The sequence below is a fragment of the Dermacentor albipictus genome, chromosome 10, assembly GCF_038994185.2.
Source record: "Dermacentor albipictus isolate Rhodes 1998 colony chromosome 10, USDA_Dalb.pri_finalv2, whole genome shotgun sequence".
In the NCBI taxonomy this organism is placed as follows: Eukaryota; Metazoa; Arthropoda; class Arachnida; order Ixodida; family Ixodidae; genus Dermacentor; species Dermacentor albipictus.
In genome coordinates this window covers 53,910,087-53,923,046 of record NC_091830.1, presented here as the reverse complement: position 1 = coordinate 53,923,046, position 12,960 = coordinate 53,910,087, and the positions used below count along the sequence as shown (strand labels likewise).

At 45.3% G+C, this 12,960-nt stretch overlaps 2 long non-coding RNA genes across 3 annotated transcripts in view; one reads left to right on the top strand and one right to left on the bottom strand.

Moving 5' to 3' along the window:
• LOC135907628 (uncharacterized) overlaps window positions 1-7,850 on the top strand; it is a 30,351-nt gene extending 22,501 nt beyond the window's left edge. For both annotated transcript variants that reach the window (XR_010566079.2, XR_010566080.2), the window contains 2 exons: window positions 1,992-2,186; window positions 7,090-7,850. This is a non-coding gene — a long non-coding RNA (uncharacterized lncRNA). The remainder of the gene's footprint in view (window positions 1-1,991; window positions 2,187-7,089) is intronic.
• Window positions 1-12,960, bottom strand: part of LOC139050969 (uncharacterized) — a 63,370-nt gene that overhangs the window by 1,478 nt on the left and 48,932 nt on the right. The gene's annotated exons all lie outside the window — the stretch shown is intronic.

The window sequence follows — 12,960 nt, the reverse complement described above, 5'->3', positions numbered from 1 at the left end:
ACATGTAGCCGCCGTAGCCACGGTTTATTTAGGAGGGCCAGCCATAGTGCCGCGGGATTTTGGGAGAGGCACGTACCATAGCTGCTCAGGTCTAGCGCGCTTGCGAGTTATTTTTCTCCTGCGACCTGCACGTGAACCGTGATCTTCTTCTTCACCGGCTCTGGAGGTGATAGTCGCGTCACTACCAAATCCTTTTTAGAGGTATGTTATACGGAAATGGAATTGTTTTTACGGATGCACGTCCGACATTTTTCCAGAGCTTTCTCTATGTTTATCGCCAAGAGGGAGCTTTAGTTCATGGTTTCCTATATACATACATGAGAAGGAGAAATCCTTCTTTCTCGGCAACCAATGCACCCGCATCCATGAAGCTTGTTGAAGTTAAAAAAAATGTAAAATTCTAGTCACTGTTGCTGCGAAGTTTCTGTTTATGTCACCAAATTTTTTATGAGCGCAGTTGAAAACCGCAAGATTTCTGAAAAGAGAACTATCAAGTGGGCAGCTCTCTAAGTTAACAATAACTAATGATGCCACACGTCTGTATATTGTCCCTAACAGTGCATCTTAAGCAAGCAATGTTGATGTATTGTGCATAGCTTTTATTCTGCATATTACCCCGTTCACTAACGACACTGCATGACATGACTCAAAGCATTTAACCATCGTGAAAAATGAAGGGGACTTCGAATGGCTCTAAAGCAGCGTAGCTAATATTTTAAGGAGATTATGAACCAACTAATGAGGGATTGGACAACTTGCGTGAACAGAAAGAAAAGCTCATTCCCAAGAAATATTTAACAGCAGTTCACAATAAATTTATTCATACAGTTTTTAGACAGCAACTCTCGGGCGCCCGTTCCTGTGGAGAGCGCCTGCTTCGGTGTCATAGTCGGTAACCGAGGGAAAGAGCAGAGCGAAAGATGAGAGCGAACGTTGACCGCAGCAGGGTATGAAAAAAGCGGCGAGAGCGAAGAGAGCGCGAGAAGGAAAGCGGAGGAGGACGCTATGGCCAAAGAGAGAGAAGAAAAGCGAAGTACCGCGCACCAGGGGCAGTGCGTCGACGATCGCTACGAGATGGCGCCAGGGTAGCGCCCCTCGTCAGTATGGAAACAAAGCGATGGGCGGAAGTCGTTTGCGGCGGCTGCTGTGACTGGCGACCACTCGCCTCCCACGCGCTTTCTCTCGCGATCTTCCAAGTAGCGAGGTATTCGCGCCACACTGAGCTCCGTTTTCAACGTGCCCCACGAGGCAGGTTGTCAGCGACTGCCACTATATAGCGCAGTGAAAACACGTATACAGCGAGCCTCAAGTTTTGCGTTAGGGAGTATCGTAATCATCGGTAATTTTTTTATTCTTACTATGGGCTCATAAATCTGGCGCTGCTGCAACAAGCAAAGCTTATGAGCACAGTGGAAGTCATTGTAATGTACTATAAATTGGTTGTTAGCTGGGCCGGTAGCGGTGACGACGTATGACATCACGCAAAGGAAACAGGGAGAAAAGTTGAGGCAATAGATCACATGGGCACTGATTTCCGAGCCATCGTTACGGAGCAGTGGCAAAAATTATAGGCCGGAAGAGATATAGCTGGAAGCCATCTTGACTGTTGAGCGTCCCTTTATTTCTTACCAACTTTGCGCCCTTTTTTTATTATGTAGAGTGACTATCATCAGTCTTGGTACTAGCTGACGCAAATTTCCCGCAATAACGCAATAATGCAACGTTAGCCGAACTTGGTGCACTTTACATGCAGTCACATGAAGTAGAATGATTTATCGATGGTGTAATATGGCTTGAGTTCTAAAATTAAATTTTCACAAAAGGGCTGAACCGTAATAATCAAAAAGCAGTTATTGGTAGCGCCTGTCTCTTTTGGGTTCTTGTTTGTCCGGCTTTTTGCACGAAAAGGTTCACTTAGGTAGTTCGTGTGTCCTGTGTTGAGCAGCTGGTTTTTTTGTAAACGTGCATGCGCTTTCGATTTTCTCTTGCAGTAAAAGTAAAAAAACCTAGACGCTACAAAAGAAACTGCAGATATTGGATGGCATGGGGGGCAAGTTGGCAAGATAAATGGTTTGAAGAAAGGAAGACAAAGGCAGGAAAAATTGATCTAGTAATGTTTTTCACCGGCTGTGGACGACAAAAGAAAAAGTTATATGAATACAGCTATTCCCGGAAAAAATGTCATGGTAAGTATAGCGAAGTCTCTTTGAATAGTTTATAAAATCTAAGGTAGCCATTCGTTGAAATGAAAACGTTTGAACGCGGTATCGTCGAATTGACCACTTTCAGAAAAATTACAATGCTTTGAACTTGCAAGCACAGGCAGACCAATGCATCACGCGATGGAAATAAAGAAAAAACAGAAGATAGAGAAGCTGAATGCGCGTGTCATATAAAAATAAGAGCATGTGTGAAATACATCCTCAAGGTAATCTAAATGGCCAGCAACGTACAAGTTATAGAGTGGGAACGGGGGTGGTGGGGAGGGGGGGTAGAGCCGCTAAATAAGGCTATCGGTCTAATGAAATGTTACTTTCGTGAATTTCTATTCACCATAGCTATACCGTACCTAAAAAGACTTAAGACGTCACGTTTCGCCGTCTGTCAGGTCTGCTATAATATCATCCTGCGTTGCTAGGTGGTGGTGGAAATGCGTGCTGGCAATTCAAAATCCATTATGCTACCTTTACTGGCGCACCCATTTTCTGTTTTATTATTATCAGGCAAGGAAGAGCGGAGGACCACGTATTATTTTCCTCGTCATAGGTGTGCAAGTCGGCAAGACTGGTTACAGTTAAAATTTTTTACGGTTCTCCAGAAATACAGAACCACTAGATCATGGCTGTGTAACACTAAACGTCTCAGAAACAGCTATTTTCCCTGCTATATAGTTTACAACACTAGTTCTTAAATGAACTTCAGATAGGAGCTCAAATAGTAAGCTTTGTAGAAGACATTATACAGTAATTATAGAGTTGTTCGGCTATTCAATCGGCATCCTGTAGAAGTAGTGTATCTCAAGGTACCATAATAGGGCATATTACAGTGAAACCTCGTTATAACGAACAGTTAAAAAGTCGGAAATTAGTTCGCTATATCCATAATTCGTAATATAAAATTTCGTAAAAAATACATGCAAGAGGAGCAAAATTCAATCAGAGAAGGCACAGCAACTCGAACGATGCCTACTTGGGACACGTTCATTTATTTACGCACAAAGAACTGCGTTATCGCGGCCTCCTTCTTAGTGATGATCGCATTCCGTATCACGCCCTGATCCACAATTTGCAAACACTCAACAAGGGCAAACCCACTGCCCTCAATAGCACTGCAGTGGCGGCGCAGTAAATCCAACGCAGCAAGTGCTTCTTGTGAAGTCGGAATATTCTCATCGTCTACAGGGTCAGCCTGAGCAGCGACCCTCGCGCACAAGCTCGCAGTCCCAAGCAAGCAGCCACTTGGCGAAAAGTTCACGCGTCATCCAACATTTCTTGTTGGAAGCATATTCTACGGGGAGTACGCGGCACTCTTTCATGCATCTTGGGGTTTTAAATCTCCCGATGACGTTTGCTGCGTCGCAAAACACACTTGCAGTGCAACGAAGCCTGCCGCCTGCTATAAAAGTGAGGTAGGGCTTGGCGTCGCGAAGTTCGTTATATCCGTTTTATGCCAAACCGCGTTCGCTATAGGAAGTTAAAAATACATGTGTTTGACAAAAATATTTCGGAAGAGTTCGATATATTCAATAATTCGTTATATGCGTGTTCGTTATATCGAGGTTTGACTGTATTATGAAAGAAAGACACATTTCAAGCAACCCATGCTTAATTTTCAACACTGGATTTGCTACGCAGGATACACCTTCAGGTGAAAAGGATCAGTTCTTATTCCTTTCCACAATTAGGGCAGCCAAAATCGGGTCGGTGATGTGCCTACAAAATGTTGGGGCAGAAGCATTCTCAGATGAGCGTGAAAGTCAAAGATAGCCTTCTTGTGGAACCTCCTGCATATCCATTTGCCTCCTTCGAACCACAAAGATTTTATGGGCCCATCAGAACGCATGCTAGCTTATAATTTCGTGGTCAGCCACAAAGCCAAATGATGCTATGGCGCAATATATGGTAATGTAATTGTAGCGCTCCATTCGAAACTCCGTAGCAACACCCCTATCCCTAGTATTTTGGATGCCATTGTGTTGCAGTGGCTATCTATGAAGTGGCAGGGCTCAAGTACTATGATTGATCAAGAATGTGAGCACGCCAATGTCACATCGCCAGTGGAGAAGTTGGGGAGCCTGGCAATCCCAGCCTGCCAACTTCCTACCTAATAGGCGGCCGTATTTCGAAGTGTCTCGAACTCTCGTAGTTGCCGAGCACTCGGCCAGGACTGCACTTTTACCTAATTTACCTGTAGGTACCTGCCGGCAGCAGTCGTCTGCTCCCACAGCCGTGGCAGATTTTCGACTATTTTAACAAAGCTGTGTCGGGGAGAAGCGATGCCCAGAGAGGCACGCAAAGCTCTATAGTGCTGGTCTCCCAGATGGGAACTCATACCAACAACCTAACGCCAGGACTTGATATGCTTCCAACGTTTACAAAAAAAAAACCGGTTGGTTTCTTGCGGCACCCGGATTCGAGCCCACTACTTCCCTAACACGAGACGGACGCTTGACCATCTCATCACCATTGCCGTTAGCCTGTTCGTTTGAAAATGCACCACGCGGAGTATGTTCAGAGACCCAAGTTAATTTTTCTTCCCATTTTATTACGATTATCATCGAGTACGAACTCGATGGGCCAGAGGAACTTAACACCCAATCCTGTTGCCAAGTGGCCGCGTGTTTACATGGTTGTTTGCATCTGCAGCACATGTCCGTCTTCTACTAGCCGGAGTTCAAGTTACGCTTCTAAACCTCCGGTCACGATTTTTGATCCTAAGGTCAAGACGAGCCGTTAAAAAGGTGCGTCAAGTGTGCTTGCTGAGTCGTCGTAGACGTTTGTTTCCAGCATCGATCCTGTTGGCACCATTACCGAAAGACCGCATGGTATAGAAGCATCACCGTCCGACGTCGAGGCAGTAGACATTTACGGCCCGCTTTAATACCACTCCACGCAAGTCTGCAAAGCTTGATATTGCCGTTTTCTCCTTTGCAGTGACCAGAGCAGTACACCTAAAAATAAACTTGGACAGGACAGCGCGAGCCTTCATCCTTGCCTTTTGTCGTTTTACAGTCACGCGTGGCATTCCCTTCTAGAGTTTATTCTGTAACGCCATGACATTTCGCACCTGTTCCAAACAACAGCAATTTATCTTCAGCAAGACCGTCCACGACCACGCATCTGCTTACCGCACCTGGTGGAACTTCATCGCGGTACGAGCTCCGTATTGGTGCGGCTTCTGGGAGCGTGTCATAAGGACAATTATAGAGGCGCTGAAGCGCTGCCTTAGACGAAGCAGTCTCTGTTATGAAGAACTACTCACAGTTGTGGCTGAGATAAAAATGGTTATCAACTGCCGCCCTCTAGCGCAGCACTGCCAGAACGCTTAGGATGCAGAGGTTCTAACGCTATTGCACTTATTAACCGCAAGCCCGTAGTGGGACTACCAGGAAGAACCACCAGTTGTTTGTCTAACTCCACTGCGCATGACATGCGAAGACAGGTGAACTAGACCAGAGCTTTCGCATTGATTATGGAAACGAGAGAAGAACGAATATTTGCTTCGCCTCCACTTTCTATGTTGCTCTTTTTTTCCTTTCTATGTTGCAATCTATGTGATGCCAGTCGCCCAATGCTCAACCGTATTGAAAGACCCACGACCCTTACGCACAAAGAAAGCAGTTTTATGCGCAACGCGAAAAAAGAGAATAGCACCTATATGCTTGCGCGTAACATGCGTCCACTAAGTGAAATGTGACTGTAACTTTTTCATACGATTCTCATCGTAGCGTCGGTGTCGTAATGCCACCGCCACTCCATCGTGGTCATGCACTCCGCATTGTTCCATTGTTATTATGTCATCCTAGTCACTCTTTTCTCGTTAAACCATGCATAATCATAAAGTCAATATCGTCATTCTACTGTCGTCATTCCATGGTCGTCAATATGCCGTCGTCATGGAGTCTACTTGAAATGGTGATATTTTTGGCCGACCCTGTCGAGTGACTGTCATAGCAAGTTCGGCCGATTCCAAAGACCTTGTATGCATCAAAAAGCTGAAACAATTAATATTTTATAACGACTACTAGAAACTTAACATAAACATTTCTTTAGCAATATGTTGTGCCATTACGTCGTTTAGAGGCTATTTGTTTTACCATTGACAGTCATTGTCGGATCATTTCTCCCTAAATTTTATTGCGCAAGAACGGCCAACGTTTATAAAAAGTGGCCGCAGTAGCTGGAGAAGGTTGTCATTTTAAAACCGAGAGCTTTGTAGAGATGTTAAACCCTTACACCCACTGTGCATATGTGTCAATCTCGTTTACAGCAGCAATTAAAAACCTAAGAATTGTAATAAAGTTGTATTAAAAAGTAGAACAGGGTACTGCATCAAGATGAATACTGGCACAGGAAAGAAATATGAAAAGTTATTAAGATAGGTTCACTGCGCGTTGCGTAGAGGAATATTTTGCTTTCTGTGTAGAATATACTAAGAGAAACACTGAACGTATTGAAATTATTCCCCGGGTAGACGATATCCTCATTTACATTGAATCTCAGTTCAATAAAGAATGTCTTCTTTGTTGAAAAGACGAATAACAAGCCTATACCAACATTAATTGTGTTAAAATTTTGATATTTAGAACTAATAAATATAGCCGTAAAAGTATTGCGCCTCATTTTGATAGCTGAAAAGAAAGAAATGTTAGTCGGCAGTGTGAGCGGCGGTTGTGATAGGGAGGACCAAACCATTATAGTCGGTTACAACCATGGGAATACAATGGACAACCTAAATCCTGTACAAGTATAACATTACCGCTGCTTATATGAGATAGTCTAGATTGTGTATTACCACTTCGCAGTATTATTCTTCTATACGTGTTTAACTTTTTACCGTTCGACGATTTCCTTGTTGTGTCTTTTGTAGAAGTGCCCTATCGTGCACCGAAAAACCCACTCAAGACATGAAGAGGGAAAATCCAGTGGGGTACCTGCCAGCGGAGGAAGACGTAATCCTATCAGCTCCGGAATATCGTATGTTGCACGCGGCACGCAATAATTTGCAAGCTAATGCTCTCGAACATCAGGACCAGTCAGAACGAGCCGAATTATTATTACAATAAATATTTTATATGAAAACACACATACACACACGGGGAGGGAAATATGGAATGGGCAGGCTGGCGACTGCCACCGAGAGTGTCACAAAGCCTGCCTACTCTTTACGAAGGAGGGGATAGAAAAGAAAGATGAAGAAAACAAGGGATGTAAATGAGAAAAAAACAGGAAGAGGCCACAAAGACGAATGTAAAGCAGGGTCCCATAACTTATCAGGCCACAAATATAACACGACATTTGCTGGGACTCCTAGTGCAAAAACGGGCAACGGTATAACTCCCCGTTAGGGCTCTGGTTTCAGGGCTGCGAACAACAAAGCCGATTTCAGTAGCGTAAATAAGCTTATCTCGTTCTTCCGAGAATCTATGGTATACCACAAGCAAATGGACACCGTCATTCTTGTTTTTCACCCATGTTCGGAAGTTGAGCCGTACTTTTTACCATTTCTATAAACACAAATAAAAGGTATTTTACATTGTATGTATCGAGGCAACCTGAAGAGGAGGTATTCTGCTTGATAAACTATGTACTGAGAAAGGCGCCGCAAAATAAACTGGTTTTGCTACGGAATGAAGAGCCAATAAAAAATGTACTGCTGTGTGAAAGACTTCATAAACCATCACTCGCGATTTAAGCCCATTTTGAGAAGCAAATTCCTGTGTTTTGTACTTGGAGTACAGATATTTCATGCAGCCTAAGAGAAAGCACGAGAGATGGGATGTGAAACAGTGGCCCAACCATCTAAGCAATGTACCAGAGTGAGTGTGAAATGTTTACAGTGTTCCTGGCTGATCGCCACTTGTGCGTCACATGTACTATGGAGAAATAGTAGCCATCCTGGCGGTCTAAGAAAGTGGCCACACAAAGCAATAAAAAGAATCACGGTGTAACTCACCTGAAGGTGACTGCCGGTAGCTATGCGAGTAGCAATCAAGCAACGTATCTAAATATTATATTCATGAAGTGGCGTTTATTTATCACTCGCAGTGGTATTTACAGGACTTTTGTTCCTTCGGCTATGTGACACATACTCGGATTTAATCCTAGTTTTCTATGGCACTCGCTTGCAAAGGTGCCCCATGAGCATGGAGGCCTGACGACTACGCGGAGCTGGCGCAGTGAGGAATGAATAGGGAAAACGAAATGATATAGATCTAACGACAACGGCGTAGGGCGACGACGGTATGATGATAATGAGATGTCGTTATTTAAATTATAATGATGGCAAAATGACGACAGCCTTACGATGACGAGATGATGGCAATGAGATGATGACTACACGGTGACACTGTCGCGACGACGACTGTATGCCAACAACCGGATGAAGATGCTAGAGGGACGACGATGAAACGACGAAGAACGCAGGACGAAGGCGCAATGATGGTGATGGCATGACGATAACGATATGACCACAGCGGCATGACGAGAGCCGGATGTCGGAGTTACAGTGATGACAAATAAATGGGAGCGACTGCATTCTGACGATAGTATGACAACGAATACATGACAACTGCATGACGGCGACGCAGTGACGAGGATGACATGAGAACAGCGTCAGAACAGTCGAATGACGATAAGTGCTTGATGACGATGACGGGACGGTGGCTGTAACACGAAAGCAGTACGGTGACGAGAGTTCGACTACGACGGCTTGAGAGGAGTCGAATGACGAAGCTGGAGAGACGGCGATGGCGCGACCATGACGGCATTATGACGACGGTGTGAAAATGAAAGCATGGCAGCGACTGTATGACTATGGCGACAGGACAAGGCCGATCATATGACAAAGAATAGCATACTCTGCTCCTATGCAACATGGCATATCCCGTAGTCTAGAGAAAATAATTCAAAGGTTGCTGGCCATTCTTTCTTTTGGGTTGGCTTCGCAGGGATCCCGCCACAGGGATGCTTTTCTTGTATTTTACAATTTCATTGGAGATGCTGAAATAATACCTTGCTGAATTTCTAAATTTATCAATAATTTCTAATATGTCAATTCTTTACGTTAACTTGTTTATTAAAATCGCTAACACTATTTTTATTACGCTTCTAAATTACGGTTCTATAGTCCCACGCTGCACTATTTCAATCTAGTTTCGCTTTACTTCTAAGCATACTGAAAACCACCTGCTTCTTGGCCGATCCCCGATAGTGGGTATGCGCCACTGTCGGGGATAAAAGACAAGGCGAGAGAAGGTTGCTGGCCAGGAGCTTTCGCATATGTGTTGGAGTTTCGCATGCATCGGCCAGTGTTTTTTCAATTGCTGAGTCACGGCAACAACGTTTCATACACTAAGCTTTACGGAAGATTGTCACTTTTTTCGTTTGGCAATAAAACACGCTAACCATGTACTATGCCAAGACCTTCAGGATAGAAGGATGAACGCATACATAAAGATATACGGCGACGCGAAAACTTACTGCCTGCTTACAAATACTGGCCTACTTGCGCAACTCATCCCACATGGCGACTAGTTATTCCAGAAATAGTCGCTTAAATTTCTGGAATAGGTCGCAAATGTGATAAGCCGGTAGTTGTGACAGAGCGAATAACTCATCTCGTCTTTGCACTAATTGTGTGGATCGTATTCACGTGTATACCGATGGATCATGCTGGAAACACATTTCTGCATCTTTGTTTTGTTTGCCTGCATAACAAGAGAATATAGTTATAAGCTTTGCCTATTCAGAACGTGCGCAACGACTGAACGTTACGCCATACTTTCTTCCTTACGTTACATATCGGTTGAAATCAGTTGGTGCAGGATAGGGTAGCTGGAGATGGCAGGGAGAGGCCTTCGTCCTGCAGTGGACATAAAATAGGCTGATGACGATGATGAGGAGGGGGGTGATGACGACGACGACGACGACGACTACATATATCAGCAGTCAGAACCACTTCTCTAGGTAATTCTGAGTGACTCACAAGCCTCATTGCTCCGCGTAACTGAAATCAGCTTAAGAAAAGCAAACAACACATTGACATATGAAATACAGAAGACATACGCCATACCAAAATGTCTCCAACATGACATAACGTTCCCTTGGATTCCAAGTCACTTTGAAATCGTATGAAATGTCACAGCTTCAAAGATAGCACGTGCAGCACATCAAGAGAATGAATACACACTGCTTGCTCTAGCGGCGAGTGATGCGTAATGTCTGTTGAACCAACTATGGGATAGGTTCTCCAAAAAACTTGGTTTATAAATACTGCGCAGAACTCTCGATTATATAATATAGATTCTAAAATAGAATTCCCTATACCCTTTAAATATAGTCGACCTGTTGAAGAAACAGCTCACACGCTTGGGCTAGGCACTGCCTATACAAAAGGCTTCCTGTATAGGATAACAAAAAAATTACCGACGATTACGTTACTTCCTAATGCGAAATTTGAGCGCAGCAAATAAGCTGTTTCACCTTTTCGATAGATTGAGGCAAAGAAATCGAGCAACACATGTATGCGCTATCACAGAATTTTTTTTTTATTTTTCACACGTATTCCTTTAACAAAGACTCCACTAACAGTTCTTGACAGTCATGAAGGAAGCTTTGTGGTCGGAGAAATAGACTGATATATGTTCGACTTGGTACACCAATGCTTGATTCTCAAAGACGTTCACAAAGACGTTCACAACTGGGCCCTTAATGCCATATTGGCCTCCACCGTGCATCAGTCGTCGCACTTGCATGAATGGGATTCGCGGAGATACGAGTCTTACACTCACCGCATTAAGTTGTGGAAGGTGCGCTGGCCTCGAGGGATATTTGTAACCGTTTGTTGTCGAAATAACAACCAAAACAAGCGCGAACGAGACCGACCCAACAGAACCAAACAGGCGCGGGCGAGAGCTGTGGCGCGAGCAGACGATAGTACGAAACGAGCGGATCGGCTGAGACCAGACACGAGTGCGCATCGAGCCGTAAGGAGGGTCCGCATGACACCAGCATCGCGCCCGCACGTCACTGAAGGGGCCGCTCTCATTGGTCTCCGCCATTCGCGGCTCGCGTCCTTCGTCTCCCACTCCAGCGAAGGGGGGCGGAGCTGGTAACGAGGCCGACGACAACGCCGACGACGACGACGACGCGAAACCCAGGAACGGACGCCAAAGAGCTGCGCTCTAAAATACCAGTGCTTCCGGCTGATGTGAAGGGGCTGAAGAATACATTGAACACCTTATTTTACAATGCAAAAAGCATGATGCTTCCCTCAAGGACTTTTAGAAATAACTACTTGGATAGAAGGCTTGTGTAGACAGCCATTGCAGCACTGGCCTGATGACGACGGCATGACGAGAGTCGCATGACGAAGCTGTAATGACAACGATACAACTACCATGGCAGCATCGCGGCCTCGAACCTAGTGGCCAAATCTTTTAGACAATTTGGAACACTGGGTAATAATAGAAAGGGTGACGATGACAGTATGACGAGAGTCGAGATAACGAAGTAATATCGATGACCATTGCACGAACGACTATGACGGCATCACTATGCCGGCGTGACAACAAATACATGACTGCTATAAGAAGACAATGGCCTGACGACTACTACATGGCGAGTGTCGGACAACAAAGCTAGAATCATGGTGACGCAATGGCCACGAAGCAATCACAAGAACAAGCCAATATCAAGGGACCTGAGCTATTAGAGAACTTTGGCCACTGGGTCGGCATAGAGGGCGTGAAGACGACAGCGTGAGAAGAGTAAGATACCACGAAGCTGACATGACGACAATAAAACGACTACGACGCATCACAACCAGGAGCACATACCTATAGACCAGGGGTGCAGCCAAAGGTGGGCGGGGGTTATGGGGCTCCAGCCCTTCCCCTACCCCCGAAATGTTTTCGTGATGTCGTGCGCCGCCCACCAAAGCAACCCACGGCGCCGGAAATCATCCTGGATTTTGTCTAGAATGACCTTTTCACTTTCGAAAAGATATTTTAGCGCGAACATTGTTACATCGGGTTGGATTTCGCGGCAACGCTCGTGCACCGAGGGTCACATATCGTAACGCAAGGAGCCCCATAAGTGCACGAAGTTTCAAGGGCGTTTTAACGCGATAGCGTTAAGGAGCTCGTGTCGCAGAAAAGCCGGTGTCGTCGGCGTCGGTGTCGGCGTCGGCGTCGGCGTCAGCGTTTTGCGGCGTTGACCGTGAGCGATAAATCACGGCATGCACTCCATAAATAAAAAGCAACTTCCAAGATGGGCTGGGTGGGAATCGAACCAGGGTCTCCGGAGTGTGAGACGGAGACGCTACCACTCAGCCACGATTTCGATGCTTCCATAAGGTACAAACGCGCCTCTAGTGAATGCGGTGTTGCCTTCGAAACGAGCCGTGGAAAGTTATACTGTGGTGTATATCGGTAATTATGAACATGTAACTTACAGAAGTCGCAATTACACGAGTAGCGAAGTGCGTTTCGTTGCATTTCTTCTGCGCTTTCCGCACACGGAGAGCCATCTTGCGGCAAACACAGAAGACCCCCTCCTCTCCATGTACGGCGCTGCCCCGACAGATGGCGCGCCACGCGCGCATTGGAGCTGTCGCGGCTCGCTCCCTCTGTAGAATCAAGCGTCCTTCCTTTCTTTAGATCACTATCTCTCTATCTCTCTGCCCGTGCCGATCACGGCGTTTGGCTGGCGTGCATCATTTCCCCCTCCGGGATACCGA